Genomic DNA, 12,375 nt, shown 5'->3' on the forward strand with positions numbered 1-12,375 from the left:
GTGGCCCCTGAACAAAAATGAGTTTGACACCCCTGCGTTAAAGGCTTATTCTAATGCTACGAAACCAAATCACCTTTGTTTTGAAGCCAATATACACTGAGTTTGTGTAACTCAGCCCTGACGTCAAACCGCTCTGCAGGAGCGCTGGAAAGCCCAAGGTGACACAGAGATCAGTTGTTTGATTGATGCACAACTCCTGCGTCAGGTGAAATTATGAACACGCCGTCTACTTCATCCTCTCCCTCCATCTCTCCATGAGTGTGTGTGTGTGTGCGCTGTTTGTCTTGCCTCAGCTCATTGCCTTATGTAATTTGACAGGCTCAATAAACGTGTCACCAGCCATCCCTAAATGGTGTTTTCTCTCAGTCAACCAACCAGAACCGTCATCCCATGTCAGCGCAAGTGAGGGAGGTGACCCATAACCCCCCTGCGCTCATCAATCCACCAATTACATGGAAATTGCCACAGCTCCGGAGGAAGAAAACTAAAAAAAACATCAAATGCGTCCTGATGCCAGTCTTTAAAAGCGCTTTGAAAACTTCTCTTGAGTTCCACTCGCATCACGTTTATAAATACAGCAGCGTGTAGGTGTGTGTGTGTGTGTGTGTGTGTGTGTCCGACAGCATGGATGCTAAATTGGGCGAGTGCGTGCGCATATGTTCAGCATCTTAGACGGCTGTTGGAGTGTGGGTGGGGGGCAGGTGCTGCTCCAGCCTCAGGGGAGTGGGGGGAGTGGAAGTAGATGCCAAAAATCGCTCTTTAATGACTCGGGGGGCCGTGCTCATGTTGTGCCCGGGCCCCTGAGATCCTGCGTGGCTCATAAATAAGCTCCTGATTTGCACACTGTGCCTGCAGCAGCTCGGAGCTGGACACGGGATGATGAGAGAGAATGTCTATACTTGAAATAGGATATTGATTCAAGTCTGGGACCCAACATGAAGACGATCACATTATAGGGATGAATTATTAGTAGCTCTTGGTGATTGTTGGTGTTGTTCAGCCTTTGTTTGGTCTGCATGAACAGAAATGATGTAATATTATTATATGAAAACAGGCTCTGTCATGAAAAACTATCAGACCTGACTAAGGGAGCGGTTGTGTGTATTTAGCAGCAGAGCAGGGGCGGGCGGGGACAAGAAGCATTTGTCAAACTGCTGAACGACCAGGTCTTCTTTGTGCTCGGTCTTATTCCAGCAATGTGGATGTATAATAAAAGGTCCAGTATGTAAGGATTAGTGACATCTAGTGGTGAGACAGCAGGTGACAGAGATGTCCTTTATTTTTTTTAATTTTTTTATTTATTTTAATTTAATTTTAGATACTTTATTAATCCCCTTAGGGAAATTGCATTTTGACCCATCCTAGAATTAGGAGCAGTGGGCTGCCACTCTGAGTAGCGCCCGGGGAGCAATGGGGGTTGGGTACCTTGCTCAGGGGTACCCCAGCCCCTCGACCTGGTGGAGACTTGAACCGGCGTATGGAGTAAGCTCTGAATTCTACTGTAAATTTACAAAAGTGCAATATACTTATACTTCTATCATTTCCCATGTTCAACCTTTATTTGTTCATACTGTAAATATCAAGTCCATACTGTGTATATTCTGCAAACTGTCTATAATGTACTGTACATTCTTCTCATTCACTAATTTTTTATAGTCTTAGTGTTAATATCTTTATATATTGTACATTTTTTGGTAATGCATATTTATTATTTAGTATCTTTATCTTTACTGTCTTTGCTGCTGTAACAATCTTATCTTATCTTATTCCAAAGTGCGAAACGTACTGTACGTTTTCTGGCTGGTTTGTCTGAGCTGCTGTAGAAATATGGCAGCCAGTAAACTTTCCTAAATGTTACACACTGAACCTGTAAATGAGGTTATACTCCTCTAAATAACAAATAAAACAATATAAACCCAAGTTACTTTTTAAATAAATGTAAACGTGACAATCTAATACGAATCCATTGTTTCTCAAACCAATTATCGTCTTGTTTCTCTGTCGAAGATAAAAGTGCGCAAGGCCGCCATGTCAGGAAGAAATGATGGACCAATACAATTATCCATCTATATGAAAAGTTTTTAGTTTTTAGCTCTTCGCTATACAGTATATATATATATATATATATATATACATATACACAAATATATAATATCTATACATATATATCTATACATATAGATATACACATACATATGTATATATACATATACTGTATATACATACATATATACATATATGCTTAGATATACATATATATCTACATATATATGTATATACATACATGTATATACATATCTTTAGTATTTAGTCATTTTACCCCCACCAACAAACAAAGCATTTCTGTTTTTTTTTTTCAAACCTCATGCATGATTAAACATTTCTACAAACTCCAGCTGCAGACGGACAGACAGACAGACAGGCAGACAGACAGGCAGACAGACGGACACTCGTAACTTTGTGCAGCTTCCTCTGAAGTCACACACACTCACACGTGAGCTGTCCATGGTGCTCAATGAAGGATCACTGCGTAACCAGACCACGGGCGAGTTCACCGAGCCGTGCACAGATCTGCCAAACACAGACGAGACACGGCGTGCCGTAGTGGAATTCAACACCTTCAACTACACTGTGTGATCTATACGTTGCACTTCTATACAAACACCCCCCCCAAACCCACCCCCCTCCTCCTCTCTCCTTCAACCAACTCTGCTTCAGTGCCGATTGGCTTGGGGAAGAGAAGCAGCATCCTCCTCCTGCGTGAGTCAGGAAGCACGATTGGCTGCACATGCCAGGCTTGAGCACTTTCTTCAGCACAGCTGATATATATTTAGCCCCCCCCCCCCCCCCCCCAACACACACACACACACACACACACACACAGCTCCGCCTTTTTGCCTCCTCCCTTCCTTCCCGTCTCCTCATACGCAAACCATCACCTCGTCGGGAAGTGCGTCATAGCCTCGTCAATGGGGGAGCCTCTGAGGTGAGGCTCGCTAAAATTAGGAGGGCGAGGAACTCGTCTTTCTCTGGTCTCCATCGAAAGATCACAAGTGTGACATCCAAGGACAAGGAGCTGTTAACACTGCTGTTATAAAACAATTCCCCCTTTATGCTTAACCAGTGTCAAAGTTCCCAGAGTACGAGTAAACTGCTCCAGATTCCTCTATAATTCAGAGTAAAGCATGATGTTTGTGTGCGGAAGCAAGACAGAAGGAAACCTGGAAACAAGATGTGCTAATGGTCTTTAAAATGTATATCAGGGAAGTTGTTTTTTATATTAACTGCACAAAATCTAATTTCAAAGCTATAGCGAAAGCTTGACAACGTAGAGAAGCAGCATACGATTTCAGGACATGTTTCGTTTGGTTCCTCCGTGTTTGTGCTTGGCGGCAAAACGTCGTACGGAATAATCACACTGGCTAAAATAATAGTAAAGAAAAGTATGTCCTACCTCACTCTGATGTTTCATTGAGGTTTTTGTTTTTCTGCATTCCATTTACATCGGAAGTCGGAACTGGGAACGACGTCATCCGCATTCCTGTCGGGACAAAAAACATGGACACAAATGTATCGTGTTAGGAATAGCAGTCAATAATAAACATTTCACACACGCACAAACAAAGTAGTGACATGTCTGTGGTTAAAAATTAATTTTGGGGATGGTGAAGCGAAGGAAATTCTACGAGTTCTGACGACAAATGGAATACACTGTTTGCTCCAAACGTTGCACATGACATCACACAAAAGATCCATTAGAAATGTGATTTTTTTTGTGTTGGAAACAGTTCGGCTAATGTAAAACACTTGGCAATAGAAAATAATACCATTAGTCGTTAGATATTGTAACACAGAAATGCGTTAAATTCGATTTCCAAATTATGGCTTTCTGTCTTTTTTGGTTTTTAATTAAAAAAAACCTAATAAATAAAAAAAAATGACGAGTTCCTTTCTGCTCTGATAGAAAAGAACAGTTTGTTGGATTATACTGAATAGAGCACCTCAGCTGAAGTGTGTGTATGTGTGTGTGTGTGCACTGTAGTTCTTTATTCAGGCCTCTCTCTTAATGCCTGATCACCAGATGGGAGCTAGCAGATGATGTGTGTATGAATGTGTTTGTGTGTGTGTGTGAGGAGGAGGTGTGTGTGTGTGTGTGTGTGTGTGTGTGGGGGGGGGGGGGGTTATTTCCCTAAACCGAAGCATCAGGCCTCCTTTTGTCCTCTTGCCTGTCACCAATGGTTTCACAGTGGGTGACACACACTCTCCAAATCTCATTAAAAAGTGAGAAATGGGCTCACGGGGTGTGTTTGTGTGTGTGGAGTGGTGGGGGGGGGTGGTCTTTCATGTCCAATGCAAGCCGCATTAGTGTTGTGCGTGTTATAGTGTAGTATCACCACGTTCAGATTCTGCGATTGTGGTTTTTCAACTGTTGCTTTTCCGCACCGACGACACGGCCGCACCCCGCACGCTTCCCCGCTTTATTGATTCGCCGCCATCACCGGCGCTCGTACGTCCGATCACATTCGTCGCGGTGATGCGATAACGCCGCGACGACACTATCGCCTGCATCTGCCCCCCCCCCACCGCCCTTTGTCCCCGCATTTAGAGACGTGGCTCGGCGACACGCGCGCTGACACCGCGATGAATCCATTCCCCGCGCCGTGTTAAATAACATCAACCCTGACACAAGGCGTTCCAATCTGATTACCCCCGGCCTTTTATTATCTCATAGTAAACACTTTGCTGTAATTGCTGGTATGACTGTCACAGCACCGAGACCCTTTTCTACATCCTGCAATTTACCCATTAGAGCAAAGAAATTGCAGGCAATTGCAGGCAATTACCCTCCACCCACTGCAGCAGCGCATGCACTTGTTCCTTCTATGAAAACAGGGCTGTTTCTCTACTCCCAGTTTTGTTATTAACTTTCCTGCAGCCATTTTTTTTTTTAATCTCAGCCTTACAGCATTTGCATTCATCTAATGGATTTTATATTGTCCTTGGTGGTGGCGATCAAATATTGATGCGTTACGCCTTTAAGAGCAGAGCCTGGGAGAAGTGACACTTCGGGGGGAGTGTGTGGGAGACGACAAACACACACCCTGACATTGGCTTTGGAAATGAGGATTTTGGATGAAAACGTAGCACTAAAGTACAAAAATGTTACGGTACAAAGACGTAAACTCGTAAAATAGGGCAATTATTTGGGTAAACCGTGATTATTCTGATTAATAACAATGGACGTAGAGTTTCAGTTCAGCAAAATTAACTCCCACCATGAAGATTTGGGATTTGAAAGCAGAAATTCACAGACGTCACCTGCAACCAGGCCCCTATTGGACGACACCTGCTGTCGACAGCTGTGTCGCCTACTTTCCCCTAAAAGGAAACATAAACTGACTCCATGTTCTGTTGAATTGGACCTGAAACTTCAAAATATTGTGATTTTCTGTGCCATATATTCAATATTTCTCGCTCAATATTGACGATTACATGATACATGATGAAAACAATAACATACTTGCAAGTAAAAGTGTCTTATTTTGACATATAAGTTGCTACTTTCGCTCAGCTTTCTTTAGAATTGGCTTTTTATTTTTAGTTTTTTACTTTCCCCTGCAACACCTACTCTGTGAAAGTCATTCCTTCCGCATCAGATATGAGACGGATCACTCGACAGTGATATTCTGTCCAGTTCTTAGCATCATAAAGGCTCCTCTGAGCCTCACGCGGGGACAATATCAACTCGAGCGAGGGCTGTCGAAACGAGTCGCATGAAAAGGAGAAGATAATGTCATGATCTTTCTTTCATCATCGCGGCCTCCTTTGTTATCCCCTCCCTCGCGCTCCTCCTCGCTGTCACCACTGCATGGTGAGTCAGACACTGCGGAGATGCCACATTTGAATGATATACAGCATGAGTCACACACACACACACACAGAAAATTCTGTTTTTTCCTACATAAGTGAGTAAAAACACTGCACAGATCTAAAGGCTCAGACTCCAGCAGGGTTTGATGTTTCAAACACGCTCCCTCTCCCCCTCCTCGGCTCTCTCTCTGCACACAGACTCCCGACTAAAGACAACACGCCGCCCTTAATGGCGTTCCCTTCACACCGCACTGACCACTGATACACAGGAAGCGCGCACGCCCTGTAAACCTGTCAATCCACTGCTCCACAGAGAGGCTGAGCTCTCTGCTCAACTCTCTCTCTCTCTGTCCATCTGTCAGTCTTTCTGCCTTCTGCTCCGTAACAGAGAGTCAGCGCCTCTGCACACACGCCCGACTTCCCCCCTCAAACACACACTCACTCACTCACAAATGTTAGGACACTGCACTGACTTCCATTCCTTTGGGCAGCCTTTTCCCTAACCCCTAACCATAACCACGATGCATGTCTTAATCCTAACTTCCTGGCCTCAGAAATGAGCTCCTGTCGGTCTCTAAATATTCAACCAAAGCACATACTGTATTTGGAGCAAATCAGAATTTAAAAGAAAGAAAGAAAGAAAGAAAGAAAGAAAGAAAGAAAGAAAGCATATCTTTTCAGATATCTCAGTCTCGATGAAGGAAAGGTCACGAGCATTTGTTTCACCCGGAATATGACACTCCAAAACATTTCAATCACCTTTCACACACGGATGAAGACACACATCTATTGTGTTGGGCACTCGTGGCATGCGTTAGAAGATGTTAAAAAAATTGGAATATGTTAGCGTAATTCTGTATGATTAAAAATCCTCAATTTATTTCATTTATATATCTACATTTCATTTGTTTTTGGGTCTAAATAATAACACTTAGACACCAGAGTTGCCAGAAGAGTTGGTAAAAGCCCAATGCTATCACCCCTAAGGGGCCTTGCTACCCGTCATAGCCCTTTAACACCAAGCGCGTATCTCATTTTTGCATTGCCGTAAATTACGCGAAAAATTGCACCCGTTTCTGAAAGCTGGGACGTTGCACGTCAAAGCCAACCTGTGGTCATCACAGTGATTTCACTCGCGCTGTTTCAGGAAGATTCTTAGTCACCAGAGAGGAAAGAGTTGCATATTGTTTCCATTTTTTGAGACAAAAACTCAAACAAATGTCATTTTAAATATGTTTTACACTGTTCAAATTTCACATTTAACAAAATCTGGTGTTCATATACAACTACGGCATTTCGTTTTTCTTCATTTTAAATTGTTAAAACTGTATTTTAACATGCATTAAACTGTAAATAACTGCCAGATATTGAAAGTTATTCTGGAAAAAGGGGGCAAAAGCACTTTCTGGCCCTTTTATGGTTAACGGACGTTTTGAGGCTCAGGTGTTAAAGGGTTAAAAACATTGTAACGAGGAGAAGAATCAAAAGGCTCAGCATTGGAGATTTGTCTGAGATAGTGTCTTGAATTAGGATTGTAGATTTGAATGAATTTTGTGAATGAATACTTTTACATAGTTTGACATCATTCAGCCTTTGTGTGGTTTTAAAAGAACGGCCTCGAGTGTCAAATCCACATGAGCTGAGTGTGAAAAGAGATTAGACTTTACCAGAGCTCTGTTGCTTCCTCCTCATCTTCAGCTCAAAGCTAAACGAGCAGCTAACACGACACACCTGCATCTCAGGCCAATCCAGTCGAGTTGCATTATGGGTAATGTAGACTGGAGATAAAAAGAGATGACATCTGAAAGACGACGACCACATCAGGTGCATTCACAGGGATTAATAAACAGATGTTAAATGGGATTTTCAAGCTGGAGTGACAACGATATTACGTTACACTGCGAGCGAGGACCAAACGCTGATAAACGACAACATTATTGTGTCAACAGTGAGGACAAAGTGTGTGATTTAATGTTTTCCACTGGTGAAAACTGCACTCGTGACAGTTGTGTCGTGTATGCGCGACGCCGTGTGCAGTTGTGTGTCCCTACGTGTGTTTTTTCTGTGTGTTCCATCTTTTTATTCTATGTGTCTTTTGTCCACATTTCTGAAACTGAGACGAGTTGCTATGGAGACTGGGATATTTGTGTAAAAAGGAAGAGGCAAAAGAGAGAGAAAACGTGGTTGTCAGGAGAGACTCGAGGTATGACCATGAGGCTGAAAGAGTGTGTGTGTGTGGACTTTGTTTCTGTAGAAAATGGATGTGCATTCATATTTATTTTTCAGCAAAAAGAGGATGAAACCCAAACATGTGAACGTGCTAAAGCTTGGGCCGCGAGACTGTGATCCGTCACGTGTTGACAGGGGTTAAGCGACTCGCCAGTGATAACGCAGCGGGCTGTAAGCACTCCATCACTTCATAATCACATTACACTGGTACTCCATTGCTTCCACTCGCTCCCTGTAATCTTGTTAAAAATCCAGTGATTGGGAGTCGCAGTGACAGCGAGACGGACGGCTGCCTGTGGAGCCGAGCCCTCGCCACAACAAGTGCATTAGGCTTCTGTCGCTGCACTGTCTGGCGCACGGTACACACAAAAGTGCACTTTTAAACACAAGTATTCCACTTTTGGTAGAATCGTCTTATTCTCTTTACTTCTTCAAATAAATGAACCCACGCCACAGCTGCTACGAGCAAAGATGGCCCCCCCCCCCCCTTCTTTTTCCCTGCCATCCTGGGTTTGTGATGGAGTAGCTATGCTGCCCTCTGGAGGCCGTACGCCAACACTTCACTTCCCAGAAACCATTTTGGAGACTCAAAGGTAAAGTACAGTCATGTCCCGGCACTGATTCTAGACATTTAGAGGCTCAGTGTGACAGGTAGCTTAATTAAAGTAAAGGTCTGCCCTGCAGCTACTGACCCCGTGTCCTGCGACGCCCGAGCCGAGGAACCAGCGTTCATTTGTCATGTGCGGGATCGGCTGACGTGTTATTTATGAGTCATTTACCCGAATGCCTCCGAGCCACAGCCGCCGACACACTGTGACAGTTTTAATACTGTGGAGGAATAATTATCAGTGTAATCGCCACAACGCCATTAGAGATTTGGCTAAATCACAGTGTATTCCTCAGAGATGGGGGAAAAGAGGTAGAGTGGGGGGGGGCACGAAGACATAAGTGAAGGGCCACACATAAAAAAAAAAACATCTTTATATGCAACATGCATAGCATTTACATTTTTTTATATACAATCTCGCTGATACAGTTCCTTTCCTATGACTATATCAAAATAAAACCCTGGTTGTGTTTCACTAGGATGAGTCAGTTATTTTATATGACTCTTTATTCTCTGCTTTTATTCACTTGTTCTCTGGATTTTATCTCTTGTATATTCCTATGTTTTAAAGCTGCAGTGTTTGATCTTCGTGAACAGAAACTACATTTGCTGCGTCCTACGTCTGAAAACAGGCTCTGTCAAGCAAAACTATCAGACATGACTGGGGGGAGCGTTTGTGTGTATACAGCAGCAGGGAAAACACTTCTTTTTCCATCACTGGGTTTTTTGAGTAGTAGAATTCAACTTTTTGTGTGTAATTATTTATGTTTTCAGTCATACACCATCTCGTGGGAATGTAGCCAAAACAAAACAAGATCCAAACGCCTCTATTCTGAGAAAAACAGGCAGTTGTGGGAACTCATTTCACATTGGTTTGAATCTAACGGGCATTTGTTTGTAATTTCTATCTAGTTTTATATGTTACAGTTTAAATCAGAGATGTCCCGCCACTTAATATCAAATTACAGCCCTTTAAAACCAAAATAATGACAAAATTGCACACTATAGATATTTACTAGAAATATTGTTTTTATTATAACAATGACACATCATTAAATGTGTTATTTTCAACATTAAATGACATAAATATATATGTATATATGTATATATGTATATGTATATATATATATATATATGCATGTTTGATGTTTTAATTTTGTCAGTGTTATTATTTATTCACTTTATTTTTAACTTATTTAATAAATAAGATCAATAATATGTTTTTATTGAGAAGCACACATCCTTTCGTATCAAAACAAAGTCTTTTACTTTGAAATTCTGTGAAATATCCTGGTGAATATCTATTGTGTTATTATTTTAAGCCACTTTTTTGATCTACATCGCCCCCTCTTGACCAGCCTACACACTCATTGGCCCGCAGGTCATTTGAGTTTGACATCCCTGGTTTAAATAGTTGTTTAGTGCCTGAAACAATGCTGCTGTAGCAAATAAAACTATTTATTGTTGGATTTATCCATCTGATTTTAAAATCAAGGTTTTTTTTTCAAAAAAAGTGCATTGAAAACATTTCATTTTTGTTTTGAGTGTCAATAAAGTTGGGATAACTCAAGCTATGTTGGATTTTTGTTCCTATAATGTGTCAGTCGAGCCCAAATAACCCCTTTTCGGGAGATTTCTGAGCATTTATTATCATTATTTTTTATTTATGAAGGTGAAAAGCTGTTCACATATAAGATAAAGTCATTACAACATGTAAAAAAAAAGAAAAGAAAGAAAAGGCCCTTCCACCTTAAAATGAAATCCGTTTTAATCTGACAGAATGATAAAACACTTGTAAGTCTCTAATAAGAGTGTCCCCATCTGATGAGCCTCAGGTCGTCTTGACCCAGGGGACCAATTTGATTGGGACACGGCACATGGTGCCTCGCCCGCCACCAGCACTGCGGCGGGGGGGATAAGAGGGGAGGTGGATTAGGGTTTAGTTGTCTTGGCAACGTGGGATGCCATCTGTCATGAGTGTGCTGATCCTCATCATGTCACTGAGACATTGTTTTAATTCAATCATTTTCCTCGCTGCGTGAAAGACACGCGACGACGAGTGTGCATATATTTAACCCAGGAATATTTCATTCAGTTCATTCAAACACAACAAGGAGATGCAGTCGGACATTTTGGGAAACACTCACAACGAGATTATTATCAATCTCATCAGCTGTAGATTATACCACGAAGACTGGGGGAGGGGGGGGGGGGGGGAAGAAATGGGAAAACACCGCCAACGCAGTGCTGTCATTATGTAAAAATAAATCAACCTGCTGTCGCTTCCAAAACCCACAAATTAACATGTTAACATATCATTAACATGTCCACTCATCAAACCCTGGCCCCAAATGGGAGGGGAAGTACATTTTTCAAGTACTATTTATTACTGTGAAGAATGTGGCTGCTCATATTATTTATTTTCCTGCTGTCGAGGAATATTTCTGAGGCAGAGAGAACTCAGATATTCACTAGCTGACTGTATTGTCGGATTATCTTTGATTAAATCACGTTAAAATGTCATTAAAACATCCGTATTGTGGCTCCTCCTGTTCAAACCAAGCAGGATGTGATTCACACTCAAACGTAGAGTGAGATTAGACTTGATCGCAGGTTTAAAAGTGTTCTTGATAACATCTAAACCCCTTTTAAACTTGACCCAAACACACCCACTCGTTAATATTCACTATACTGTAGGCTGTATATAGAGGGAGAGGCTCTGATAGATGTGGTGACATGAGGGACTCGTCCCCTGGGACGGGTCTGCAAATGAACCAGCAGCCGCACCTGGGACTGGGCCACCACCACCACCACCACACTCACATTTAACCCAGCACATGGGGAATGGTTGATCCTGCCCCCTGTTGGCTTTGTTTCCATAGCCCCACTTCCTTATAAACAGGAAATGCCTCGTAGCATACTCAGGCCCTTTCTCAATACCCAAGTATGCAAGTATGTACTTGCATACTTGGGAAGTACAACTGCAGTACATACTCACCAAGTACAGGAGTACACAAGTACGATCTCTTCAATTGGAACAGCAGCTACTTCCTTGTTCTACTGTTTGAATGACGGGTAGTGCCAAGTGCTTAAGCCTCATTACCGCCACCTACATAGTTGATAAATGAACATATAAAATACTTTTAATAAATGCTTTTATATTGTTATTATTTTCACATTTTATATATTTAACTTAATTTATCAATTCTTTTTGTTATTAAAATATACATTACCATGTGGAAAATAGATATATTACAGCAGTGTAGAGTATATATATTTAAATACAGATACAATGACCGTGCAACTTTAATATGAATCTAAAATACAAAGTTAAAATAAATAAAACATTAATAATATACAAACTTTCAAACATTTACATTCCATCCCACCAAGTATCTAAGGATCCAAGGATCGTGACAAGGTACACACAAGGAAATACTACAAAATAAAACAGGAAACAAAGAATAAAAGTTAAAAGACGTGAAGTTAAAGAAAATGGGAAGAACAAAAAGTCAAAACAGAATACTGCATTGAGGAGGTGCGTGGTAATTAAAGGGCCATGACACATTTATTTTTTTCTTCTTCTTTACACAAACTCATAATATCACTACATACACTAATAATAATAATGAACATATTCATGTTGAGTTAAATCCTTTAATGTGGTC

At 41.5% G+C, this 12,375-nt stretch overlaps 1 long non-coding RNA gene across 1 annotated transcript in view; it reads right to left on the reverse strand.

Annotated features, from left to right (window-relative positions):
* Nucleotides 1-12,375, reverse strand: part of LOC131459082 (uncharacterized) — a 36,598-nt gene that overhangs the window by 15,528 nt on the left and 8,695 nt on the right. The window contains exons 3-4 of the long non-coding RNA XR_009240198.1: nt 11,706-11,816; nt 3,455-3,517 (exon numbers count right to left, since the gene is read on the reverse strand). This is a non-coding gene — a long non-coding RNA (uncharacterized LOC131459082). The remainder of the gene's footprint in view (nt 1-3,454; nt 3,518-11,705; nt 11,817-12,375) is intronic.

Source organism: Solea solea, chromosome 5 (assembly GCF_958295425.1).
Source record: "Solea solea chromosome 5, fSolSol10.1, whole genome shotgun sequence".
Taxonomy (NCBI): Eukaryota; Metazoa; Chordata; class Actinopteri; order Pleuronectiformes; family Soleidae; genus Solea; species Solea solea.